This window comes from Hermetia illucens, chromosome 2, assembly GCF_905115235.1.
Source record: "Hermetia illucens chromosome 2, iHerIll2.2.curated.20191125, whole genome shotgun sequence".
NCBI classification, from domain to species: Eukaryota; Metazoa; Arthropoda; class Insecta; order Diptera; family Stratiomyidae; genus Hermetia; species Hermetia illucens.
This window is the reverse complement of record NC_051850.1, coordinates 50629355-50641475: the sequence shown is the minus strand read 5'-3', so window position 1 is coordinate 50641475 and position 12121 is coordinate 50629355. Positions and strand designations below refer to the sequence as shown.

At 40.3% G+C, this 12121-nt stretch overlaps 1 protein-coding gene across 4 annotated transcripts in view; it reads right to left on the bottom strand.

The window, feature by feature from the left end:
* The window catches only part of LOC119647742, a 58267-nt gene extending 50321 nt beyond the window's left edge, over positions 1 to 7946 (bottom strand). For 2 of the 4 annotated variants that reach the window (XM_038048852.1, XM_038048854.1), the window contains exon 1: positions 7103 to 7946. The gene's annotated coding sequence lies outside the window, so the exon portion shown is untranslated. Of the gene's footprint in view, positions 1 to 6869; positions 7048 to 7102 lie in introns of those variants that run through there. The other 2 variants (XM_038048855.1, XM_038048853.1) reach the window with 2 other exon arrangements.
* Positions 7947 to 12121: the final 4175 nt, after the last annotated feature.

Below are 12121 nucleotides of genomic sequence, written 5' to 3'. Positions count from 1 at the left end.
GTTGATTTCAGTGATTCATCTCATTAAAGTGGTAGCAGAACAGAGTTAAAAAGCAGTAAAAAAACTGACACACTTGTTGTAATGAAAACAGGACTGCGACTGCATCTGGTACAGCGGTTTTCCAACGACTACTTCCAATAAAAGAACAAATAATTTCGTATTTTATTCAGTTGAGAGGATACAAAACCCAGAGAAGACAGGTCTTGTCACCGTTTTGCTTCTTATTCAACGACAGAATTAGAACCCTCAAGCCAGAGCAAGTTTAAATCAATCTTCCTTTAGTTGTTTTCGACTTGATTAAGAAATGGCGCTAGACCTGACTTTTTATAGCTCTATCCCTGACTAGCTTGTAATCCAACTTCCAGATCGATTGCTATGTTAGTATATGTTTGAGAGCTTATTGAAGACTCCTCGGTCGTGTACAGGAAAATGGAAAAAACAGTGAAACGTGCATCATCAAATACCACTTCAAATCAATGGAGAAATTAATCCAACACTGAAAGACTCGTTTCTATATGTAAGTTTTCATGTAAATCACTTGAAAAATGAAAAGAAACAAAATCGCAAAAAAAAAAATATTTTTCTTTATCAGACCGGGAACTGTTCACCTTGCTCTCGTATTATGCTTGTATTAAGACTTTGTAGAATATCTATACCTAGTTTTCTAAACTCTTTAGATAAAGTTCCTCACACAGGAAACTTTCATCCCCGGAAGTTCAGGTGGAAAAAAATGATCTTTTATTTTGAAAATCATTTTCTCATTAACCGAAATCTCATTTCACGTAACGCACATTCGATGTGTTGTTGTGGATGTTTTCTTCTCATGAAAGAAGCAAACGAGATCATTGACATTGTCAGGAGCTAACTGTCCAACGCTATCCTGACCTGAATATGCGTAGCTCCGAAATAATGTTGAACATGTCATTTCAAATATCCGAATTTCGAGGACAAACTGTCTTATGAAAACTCCATGCTATTCTTAGTTTTTCTATATTGTTCAGATTGGGTTAAAGTTCCTTTAAAGAACGAATTAATTTTTAACTAATCTGGGATACATACAAACTAGCAGGAACTCCGAAACAACAAGCTAATTTGGTACCAGCAAAGCATTCGTTTTTGTTTGATTTTAAATCCCTGCCCCCCATGGATTAATACGCATCAAATAGATTTGTTGCAAAAAAAAGTTGAAAACAAAATTTATCCATAGTCATACATCTAAGGGACAATGGAAAAATTAACCAACTACAATAATTAAAAAACAATATATGAAGTCAGACCCATTGAAATAGCTATCAATCTATACCCCGCATGTTATAAATGCAAACAAACTTTTCCACGGAAAATTCCACGTATCATGATTAGCAATGAATATCGCAAGCTCTACAATGTTTCCCAGCCACCATAAAATCAAAACAATACTAACAATAAACATAGTAGAAAGCAAACAAAGCGGAAGAAATGTCGACAATGGTTTAGTTCATGTACTATAGAAAATGCAGATTATATGCCGCCATCCCAACTATGACGATAAAACTTTACTGTGTTTACCTTTACAAGTTTATAGTATCGAATTGCAAAATATAGAAACGAAATGTTCATTCGTATCTGAATGTGGTGTTCAAGATAACCTGGTGGCGTTAATCGAGATTGTAATATTCGGGGATTATATTATCTTGTATAGCGGTGCTTTTCTAGAAGTTATTCAACGTTATTAGGCTACCGCACATTTAGGGCTTTAGAGAAATTAAATAGTAAAAGTTAATTTTTGTCATTTATATACAGTGGCAACCTTAATCGATTATTCGTATTTCCGCCTGGTTCGTACAATTCTGACGATCCCCAGAGTTTTTCCTTATTTTGCGCTCCTGATTATTGGTTATGTTTCATGCCGAATCGTCAGTAACATGGTATTATTATTATTATATGCGTCATACAGTTTTTGGACGCCCAATCGTCGTTTTTACTGAGAAGTGGTTTCCGTGTATGGAATAACGTACAGAGGTACCCAATCTATTTGTCAACAAAATTACTTAGCCAATTTCTTCGCAATACACATATTCATATTTCTTCAGGAAAAATTGAATACAGGTAGTGCTTCAAGCCCCGCTTTACTACCCTTAAAATCAATTTATTTCCTAGCAGGTGCACTCCACATCTGCATATTACAGCGGCTAGCCATTTCATCCGCGTCAGGTAGAATCTCACTCACTTAATCATAATAAAATACTGCTTTCCCCTTTGAGTTGCTCAACATGGATGGACAAAAGAGGGAAGACCCTTAATTAACACATGGCTATCTCATGGAATATAACAATAATAATCGTTGGTGTAACAATCCAATTCAACGTCTAAGCGTCTTGAATTGTGCTAGAGCACTTCATTTAAGACCGTAACGGTGCACTATAGATTACAATGTCCTGTGGAAGGCAATGTAATCAGCATTGCACTCGCCCGTAATTATCACCCTGATTTGACTCTGACACACTCATTCACAGCTGAGTCGACTGGTATCCGACATCAAGTCATGATACAAATTCCACTGCGACTTTCCGTACAACAACCTAGTGCTCTAACCTCACAGATGTTCTATCCAGTTTAGATCTGGGGATTGGTGAACTCAGCCCAGAACTTCCATTTTTCCTGCAAACCATTCCCTAGAAGCTCTGACAATATGTTTGGGATCGTTATTTTGATGAAAAGGCGTAATTTTTTATAGCTCATTGTAAGAAGTGGCTTCTTCACCTTCGGATATCCTTTTATTCCGGTTTCTCTTGCAACATTTCGCACCGTTTATGTTGACACAAATACTTTGTCATCATTTCGGAAACTTCTATGTACTTCTTCAGCATTATTATTGACTTCAAGTGGGATTTGTCGTATGGTTCGTCCTTTCATCGTCTGAAGAATTACCCATTTATGGAGCATTTTTAAATATTCGACTAATTACTTAAACTTATGTGAAGCTTTATTTCTTTTCAGCTCTAAATTAATGTTATTAATTTCCAAAGGTGTTTATCTTCATTCCTAAAACATCCAAACCCAAAGAATTTGTCGAAGCACACCTGACAACAAAAATACCAGGATAAAAACATCATCAACGGCGCAACAACCGATAACCGGTCTAGGCCTGCCTTAATAAGGAACTAGAGACATTAGGTTTTGCGCCGAGATCCACCAATTCGATATCCCTAAAAGCTCTCTGGCGTCCTGACCTACGCCATCGCTCCATCTTAGGCAGGGTCTGCCTCGCCTTCTTTTTCTACCATAGATATTTCCCTTATAGACTTTCCGGGTGGGATCATCCTCCTCCATACGGATTAAGTGACCCGCCCACCTTAGTCAGTCTTATTAGTTTCGTCGGGATACCGAATTCTCACATGGCCGCGTACAGTTTTACCCTGGCTATGCTATCATAGGCAGCTTTTAAAGTCGTTGAATAGATGGTGCAACTGTTGTCCATATTCCAACAGTTTTTCCATCGCTTGCCACAAAGAGAAAATCTGATCTGTTGCTGATTTGCCTGGAGTGAAGCCTCTTTGGTATGGGCCAATGATGTTCTGGGCGTATGGGGCTATCCGGCCTAGCAAGATAGCGGAGAATATCTTATGGAATGTACTCAGCAACGTGATACCTCTATAATTGCTGCACTGTGTGATATCTCCCTTTTTATGTATGAAACAGATAATGCCTCGTTGCCAATCGTCAGGCATTGATTCGCTGTCCCATACCTTGAGCACAAGTTGATGAACCACTTGGTGTAACTGGTCATCTCCATATTTAACCATTTCGGCTGTAACTCCATCGGCTCCTGGCAACTTATGATTTTTTAGCCGATAAATTGCACGGACTGTTTCTCCTAAACTTGTTGGTGGCAGTATTTGCCCGTCGTCTTCAGTTGACGGGACTTCCAACTCGACGATGTTCTGGTTGTTCAGCAGCTCATCAAAGTACTCAACCCATCGCTCCAATATGCCCATTCTGTCGAAAATAAAATTTCCCTCTGTCTCGGCAAGATGAGCATCGAGGTGTATAAGGCTTCATCCTGCTGACTTGTTGGTAAAACTTGCGCGCCTGGTGCAGTTGCTTCCTGTACTTTTTTATTTCAGAGACTTGTTGGTTCTCCCAGGCTGCCTTTTTCCGTCTGTGAAGTCGCTTCAATATTATATAACATTATTGGATCGCTTGAAAGGCGGGAATCCCAACGAGATAACCACATACAGAGGAAGAAAAATTATTTCATCAAAACCCATGCACGTATATCATATCAATAACTAAATCATGAACTACTATTGGTGAATGTAGTCTGCCCCGCATATCTTACCACCTCATCCACCCTGTCCCCTCTCCTTGTCGAATACCTCATTGGCAAGCTTAACGCCAATGTCGGCCCTAATTACGAGGTCTTCCAAACATCTTTTTGCTTAAAACTGATCAGCCTACCTCCCTTCCATGCTCCATTATTTCATCAAAAGCGTCGTAGAGAACCATTTTTCGGTCCTGTAGAAAGAGGCTCTCATCATCCCTATTCATAAAAGAGGCAATCGCACTCTTACCAAGAATTACCATCCCATTTCGCTCCTCCCCTTCTGTTCCAAAATGTTGGAAATTAATGTCAGCGACTGGTTGTCCGCCCACTTTGGTCACCTCATAGTGAAAAAACAACATGGCTTTGTTAAGCATAGATCCACTACCTCCAACCTGCTAGACTTATACGATACAAGATACTTCTGTCCAAACTTATGTCTCCAAGCATCCCACTTTTTACATGGATTGGCTCTTATCGTTCCAGCCAATCCTGGTGGGCCTCTTTTGATGACTGCACATTCCATTCCTCCTCTGGCGTCCTACAGGAATCTATTCTGGTTCCTTTATTATTTTTATTTTTCATCAACCTCGCCACGACTGATAATACTCACAACGCAGACATTTTCAAAGTGCCCTTCTCGGAGCCCCAAATCTACTTCCATTCCACTTCCTAGACATTGTTGAAGTTATAATGCCCGACAACTTGGTCCCTTAAACTTCTCATCTTTCAGTAGTTTTAAACACAGATTAAGGTTCTTGCTTTTTCTTCCTCCTGAGGACAATAACTGGAATCCACTATTTATTGTTAATAATAAAAAAAATAAATAAAGAAAACCTTTTGAACCGGTGGTTATGCTAGGGACGGGAATAGGGTTTTGACAGGGAAACAGATGTCATGTTTACAGCGAATCAGCGGGTGGATAGCCGTTATATTACCTTCATTCTAGAGCATACACTTTTCAACAAGATAATGTCCCGCTCATATCATTCGGTTGTTGCACAGATTTTTCAATAAAAAAAAAAAAAACTAATGTTCCCCATTGGCCAGCACGTCCTCTGATGTACTTTTACCTTTTACCCCTACTCCAACATGGATCTCTTTTGGGGGAAATTAGCAAGCCCAGTGCATGACGAAGGGGAAAGATATTAGCAAATGGGCTAAAAGATACAAAACCAAAGCGCAAATACAAATTGATCAAATTTTATCGGAGATTACATTCCCTCTTGCCACAACTGATCTGCGAAGTAGCAACCAACGAAAGTGGATCCACTAATTATTGGGTCCAAAGTACGCGTCCCTGCTCTGAAGAATCGAGAAATCCTCATAAATAAGTGACATTTGCCGCAGTAAACAATTGGTTCCTCCTTTCAGTGCCTTGTTTTATGTTAGTTCGAGAACGCAAATCGCTATTAATGGATTTTTTGCTTTGTTCTCACTGTCTTACGAAGCAATTGTTCACTCTAAAATCCATGAATTTTGCAGAATAGAAATTTCAATTATAATAAAATTGCTTTCCATAAATGATAAAGTGTGAAGATTTGGAATATCAATGAAACGGACTAATATCCGGCGAAAAATGCACTTTATAGGAACAAAAGCGTTTCATTTATTACCCCAGTAGCAGCATTCTCGCCTCCTGCACTACGACAAAACCCAAACTCAGCGAATCAACCTCCAAATGTTCTTAAATCAAATTAGAACAATTTTCCACGGAGCCCCCAAAGATTCCAAAATTTTCGAACCCACCCTGAAAAGTACGACCAGCAGCGCCGCTACAGAATTCCGTGCCAACGACGCGCACTAAAACCAACCCCAAACACTTGACAAAGTCACTACTGGGCCGTCAGTGCTACCAACAACCTAAATTCGAAGTTTGCCACTCAAAGCAGCCGCACGAATCAACAATCGAAAAGGCATCTGAAAAGAAATTTCGCAGCAAAAAGAACAAACGAAAAAGCCAATAAGCATGCACGCACACTAGAACGGCTCGCAATCGCCATTTTTGTTTTTTCCCATTTCCTATACACACACTACCTCGTCAGCCCGGATCCTAATGTGTCGGTATACGTGCGAGCTGTACAATGCACCCATAAGTGTGCGTGCGCGGTCGCCGCCAGATGCATACGTGTACGTGCGACTTATGTGCGGCGCAAATGGAAACAAGCAAAAAAGAATCCACAAATGTGAAAATATGAGGTCCAGCGACAACCGCGCAAGCGCAACTGGTACACATGCGCAACAATTCACCAACACATCGCCACGCAGCCCTGTCGCGACATCACTTCACATCCGCATCGATGTGTGCGCGAGTGTGCGAACGAAAATAAAAATGGCAGCCGACGACCAAATCGCACAAATGGTGGAAAAATCGGCGCATTTCCCGTAGTTTTTGACGTTCCCGCCGTCTTACACTAGTTTTCCTGCTCAGACCGACCCGCTCCCGGTTAGCTGATGAAGCGGAAAGCTCGAGAATGTCATCCAGATCAAATGACCGAAAAGAAATTGGAAAAAATCAACGCAAACGTTGCAGTCGAAGGCGACGTCGCAGGAATTCGCACTTTACCTCGCATCGGAACATCACCGCCGATCGGAGCAGGGTAATCGCCGCTCCAGAGATCCATCGCTTCCAATTGGGATGGAATTGGGACTCAACGCTCAGGTACTTGGCCTCAAACTTGCATCACATTCGCACCGAGCCCGTCCAGACTTTACCCGCGAAATACGCCTCGCCAACCCAACTCAACGCGCTCAGAATTACTTTCCGCGGTCAACAACTGAACTTGCTTTCGTACTTACCTTAAATTGCCGCGATCCGATGCAGAGCTCACTAGAAATTCACTCACTTCTGTTCTACGGAGATGTAAACATCGAACCGCGAATGTTCAGAAAAAAGCACCCACAGAAGTCTTGCAACTCGCTCGCCCCGTCTCTCTCCCGCGCACTGCTTGCCTATAGGCTGTCCCGTCGCCGTCACTGTCGTCGTCGTCGCTGTCTTGTTCTTCTTCCACTCTTCGACTTTTTTTATTTTCCTACTTGTCTACCCTCTTCCCTTCGAACTGGCTGCGATTTCATTAATTCCGAATGCAAAACCGCCTGGCCGTTTACAGAATCTGAGCCAGCCGCCAGCGAGCACCTTCAGCCACGACGTTTTTCTTCACTGTCCCGATTTCTAGACGTCGCGCTGCCCAGCGAATGGAAAGCCAAAACAGAACCTCCGCCACGACCTTTCAAGCTTCATCAACTCCCCCGTGGAATGTTATTTTGCAACCAACATAAACCGATAAGGTGCAGGAGTCTCAAATGACACCACTGACACGACAAACCTACAGAAAATCGTCCGATAAAGTCGCGAAAATGTCAACAAATTTTTTACTACAAGATTGCCGCTGCGAACACTTCCACTTACGAATCGGTTTTTAATCGTTTACAGCATTGTGGGCACTTTAAGATGTTATTCAAACACTCGAAAAACTTAACTCGCGTCTTTAACACTGACTCCGAACTATTAATTCCACCTAGAACAGCCGCGAATTGGAAAAAATCACCAGTCGCACTTTTTCGACCACTCACAGATTTCAGTAAATGGCGGCCATTTGTGTTATTTTTCCCCGCACGCATTGACCAATTACACCACTCTCCTACACAGCGACAGAGCACTTGTGTACGGATTGGGCACTGCGCGACAGAAGCGACAACTACACGACCAAATAATTATTGATGTTTTTATTTGGATAATTTGGCATGAGTGCAAGTGAGACAGGGATGCAAATAGGCAAATGCCGGTTAGGTGATATGCATGGGAAAGGGATGGCCAGTTGACAATTGTGCAAGGATGTAGCAAAATAATGAGAGTTGATGGTGTTCGCAGTTCAATTGAACAGCCATGAACTATTGTATGATTGTGAGTAGAGTTGAATGAGATTTCCGGTTTCATGGTGAGTTTGGTGTTGTATGATTGTGAATTCTTGCTGTATGTATTTCGTTTGATGTGAACAAACAGGTGGCGCTGTATATTGTTCTAATTTAGAAAATTTGGATGCTAAATTCATTTTTCTTTTGGAAAATAATTCAATTATTATTATCAATTATCACAAATTAAAGCGGAAATAACCAATTAATCTGATAATTTCCTATTAAGAGAGGGAAGACAGAGAATCAAAATCACTCGGTAACGTTCGCCTATAAAAAAAGAAACAACTAAATGTTTCTGCACATTTCTGCATAATTATATTGACTTCGGAATTACATGTAACATATATGGATGTTTTATGTAGTTGACGATTTCTGGTTTAAGTTTCCCAACAAACTCACGCCTAAAGAGGCAAAGGCTCTACGCCCTGAGTTCTACAGGGTAACCCACTGGCCGGCAGCCTGGACTCTTCCATTGTGTGACTTAGCAGCAAAAGTAGTGTGACACTCCCTCACCGTTGGTGCTAAGGGAATTGCATTTCCATCAATACGCCTAATAAAACCGAGCTCGGTAGATTCGTCAAAACGCATGGAGAATGAAATTTTATGGTTGTATACGTGTAGTCAAGATATTCATTCCTCAGAGGGAGAAAATCGAGATTCTCTGCATATAATATCGATAACCAATCACATAGGTTCTTGGTTTTACTACTATAAACAGCAGATAAATGTTTAAAGATTTATTATTTTGACTAATCTGGCTTTTCTTACTGCCTTCAATGGCGAGCTGTTTGAGAGAATATGACCTGATCCACTGAATGCCAAAATCAGAGGCAAAATGGGTAACAATAAGCGACCTTTGGAAGTTATCATTCAGTGCATTCTGAATCAGGAGAAATTCCGTGAAAAGCATCGACATCTCTGCATTGCATTTTTGGATGTAGGAGGAGACGTTTAACCGGATTCCATACAAACTCTTCTGGTACTGCATCTAGTGCCAGAGGAACTCGCGTGCTGGGTTAGATTGCTCCACTGCGATCCTAAGAATAAATTCCGAAGTTTGTCAGGTATATCGGAACGGCTTCGTGTCTCCGTTGGTGTTCATCAAAGAAGCACCCTCTCGACACTCTTCTTTGTTCTTGTTATGAACCTACGCTCTATACACTGCTTTATGCAGATGATGTTTTCCTGACGTCTCGTAACAAAACCATGTCTAAAAGTGGAATGATTCCTTCATGCATCAAGATTTAAGATTGAAATTAACTGAATTTTGAATGGCGACCCCAATGAAACAGGCACTATCACTGCCAATGCTATCAGGCCATAGAGAACTGCATTATAAAATTGGGTAAAATGGCGCTCTACATCTGCCGTTCTTTGCAATCGAACGGACGAACGTCTAAGGTCGAAAATTTACCGCGATGCCATCCGCCTTGTCGTCCTCTACAGTTCTGAGTGCTGACCGAATATAAAAGACAATTAACAACACCTCGCGGTAATAGAGATGTTGCGTTAAGCTAGTGGCGTAGCACACCCTGATCACATTCGCGATCGATTTGGTGGTACGCCGATCGTGGAAAAATTGGAGGAGGGGACGTCTTCGATGGTATGAACATATAATTCGCGCTGACGAGAATTCACTTGCCAATAGCGGCCTGAACATCGAACATTGATGAATAACGACCAGGCTTGATACGTTGAATGGTGTTTTGAGAGCTTTGCGTCTTCATTTAGATCATGCGTATGACCGAACAAAACGGCACAACCGAAAAAGACCAGCCGACTCCACTTTTGAACGGGACAAAAGCTGAAGGAGCAGAAGGACATCATAAAACAGAAGCCAAAGTTTTTACAGGCAAAGTTGACGTGGCGTATATTGTCATTATATTTCATGTATATTGTGTCAGGGCCTCTGAGTGAGGAAATCATTTGAATCTAAAATATCTTTGGTTGCCGAAAAAGGAAAAGAGAAATGGCCTGGTTGACGGTTGATGACCAAAAGCATTGTTGTTAAACGCTCGGTCTAACTGTCAGATCAGAATTTGAAGATGGTTCATACCAATTAATTACGTTAATTACCTTTATTATCTTGGAAACCCTTGAATTGAAATTTATCTTGCTCCTGTAGTCATAAGAAGGGGCGAAAAGGTATCAAATTTTGTGGCGGTAACAGTTTCTCAGTTTATCACAACAAGTAAAACTGGTACACTCCGCTCAACAGACTAATAATCTAAGTGTAAGTCTTTACTAAAATGGACGGAATGTTATTTCAGCAAACAGTAACAATGAACGACCGCAATACTATTAAACGTGCTCCTTAGTAGCAGACCAAGTATTCCTCTCGATGCCAATGATAAAAAATCAAATGAGAGGCGTTGATATTGACATCAGCGCTTAGCCATTTAAAAGATAGAAGGGGGGCATGAACGAAACCAGTTTTCACATATACGATTTCTGTTAATATATGAGCTTGGAAGCGAGAGGCTTGCACAAGGATACTTAATTTTAAGTGCCCTTTCCCTGGCAAACTAGACGAACAGAACCCTTCAAAGTTTTCGCTATATTCCAAAATTGAGTGAACGGTGAACACAAGGCATGGTCAAACAGCAGTTCTACCTTTTATAGCCTACATCAAATAATTTGTTTAGAATGCTCCGCGACGTGTGGTGCTCTCCTCTTACTTTTGTTATATAAATAACAATTTCATGCGGGCCGCGATAGAATGATTTCCTTCATCTTATGCATCACTGCGGCGCCACGATGAAAAAACTTTCACAAGGATTAACTACGATAATGTCATTCATAAAAGCAAACTTGAATTTAGAACTTCAGATCGGTAAATATGAACTTAGGAAGTTTTATACATACTCCGGCAATGAATTTTGATCTGAAAACAACTTTCTAACATGTGCTTTGTAACCTTCTCCACATACTTTAGACTAAAGCTTGCAATCCCTGCAGTAGATAATATATGAAGCCGCGTTGCAGCAACAATTTTGAAATTCCATTAGGCGTGCTGAAAATGTCCTTAATAAGCAAAACAGCAGCGTCAAAATAAATTTATTTACTTTTTTTGTTATGCAATTATTTATGGTTTGGTGGTTTCGCGTCCATTATAAAACTTAATTGAAAACAATCTTTTTTCATTATATTAGACAACCAGCGTGTGAAACCGTCAAAGGAGCTGATTACCAGCGCTTGTAATGTTCCGATAATATATCTTCTTCATTGATTTTTATCCCATTCGGTAGGAAGATCACCCCGTGGATTGGTCTCTCCATATTTTTTTTTTTATTCTAAGCTTTGTCCTGCTGAGAGATTTTAAAGTTGTATTTAGCATGCAAAGCCATCGCTTTTTTTCATTGACTTAAATAATCAAGCCAACTTTCGCTAGCGAGTTATCGTCAACACAGACGTTATGATCGCATCATCAAACATACTTCTCCCGTTACTTCTTGATAATAGGCATAATAAGATACCGATTGCCACATTTCAGACGTAAGCATCGCTGGTTACGCACTGTTTATGATTTAATTACGCTCGTATATTCAGAATTTTGTTTACCTTGACCTGGAAAGAAAGTTGAATCACATTCATTATTCAAGTGACTGGCGACGGTTGTCAACCTCCTCTTCTGATGCAATATTATTAAATTATTCTGTTATTTTTTTGTTGGAGGCCTCCCATAATCTCAGTACTGTAAATAAAACGTTTAAGAGTATCAAAGTTCGTTGTTAATTTTAACCTTTTTTGCATTTTTTTTTTGTAGCACGTTGAAGTTATTAAGTAATCTAGGCTAAACAACAAATGTAGAATAACAGAAATTCATCAACCGTCGAAATAAGTCCTACTTTTCTATTTGTAAAACTAATAATTGGGGAAATGATACAAAACAAACATATTCAA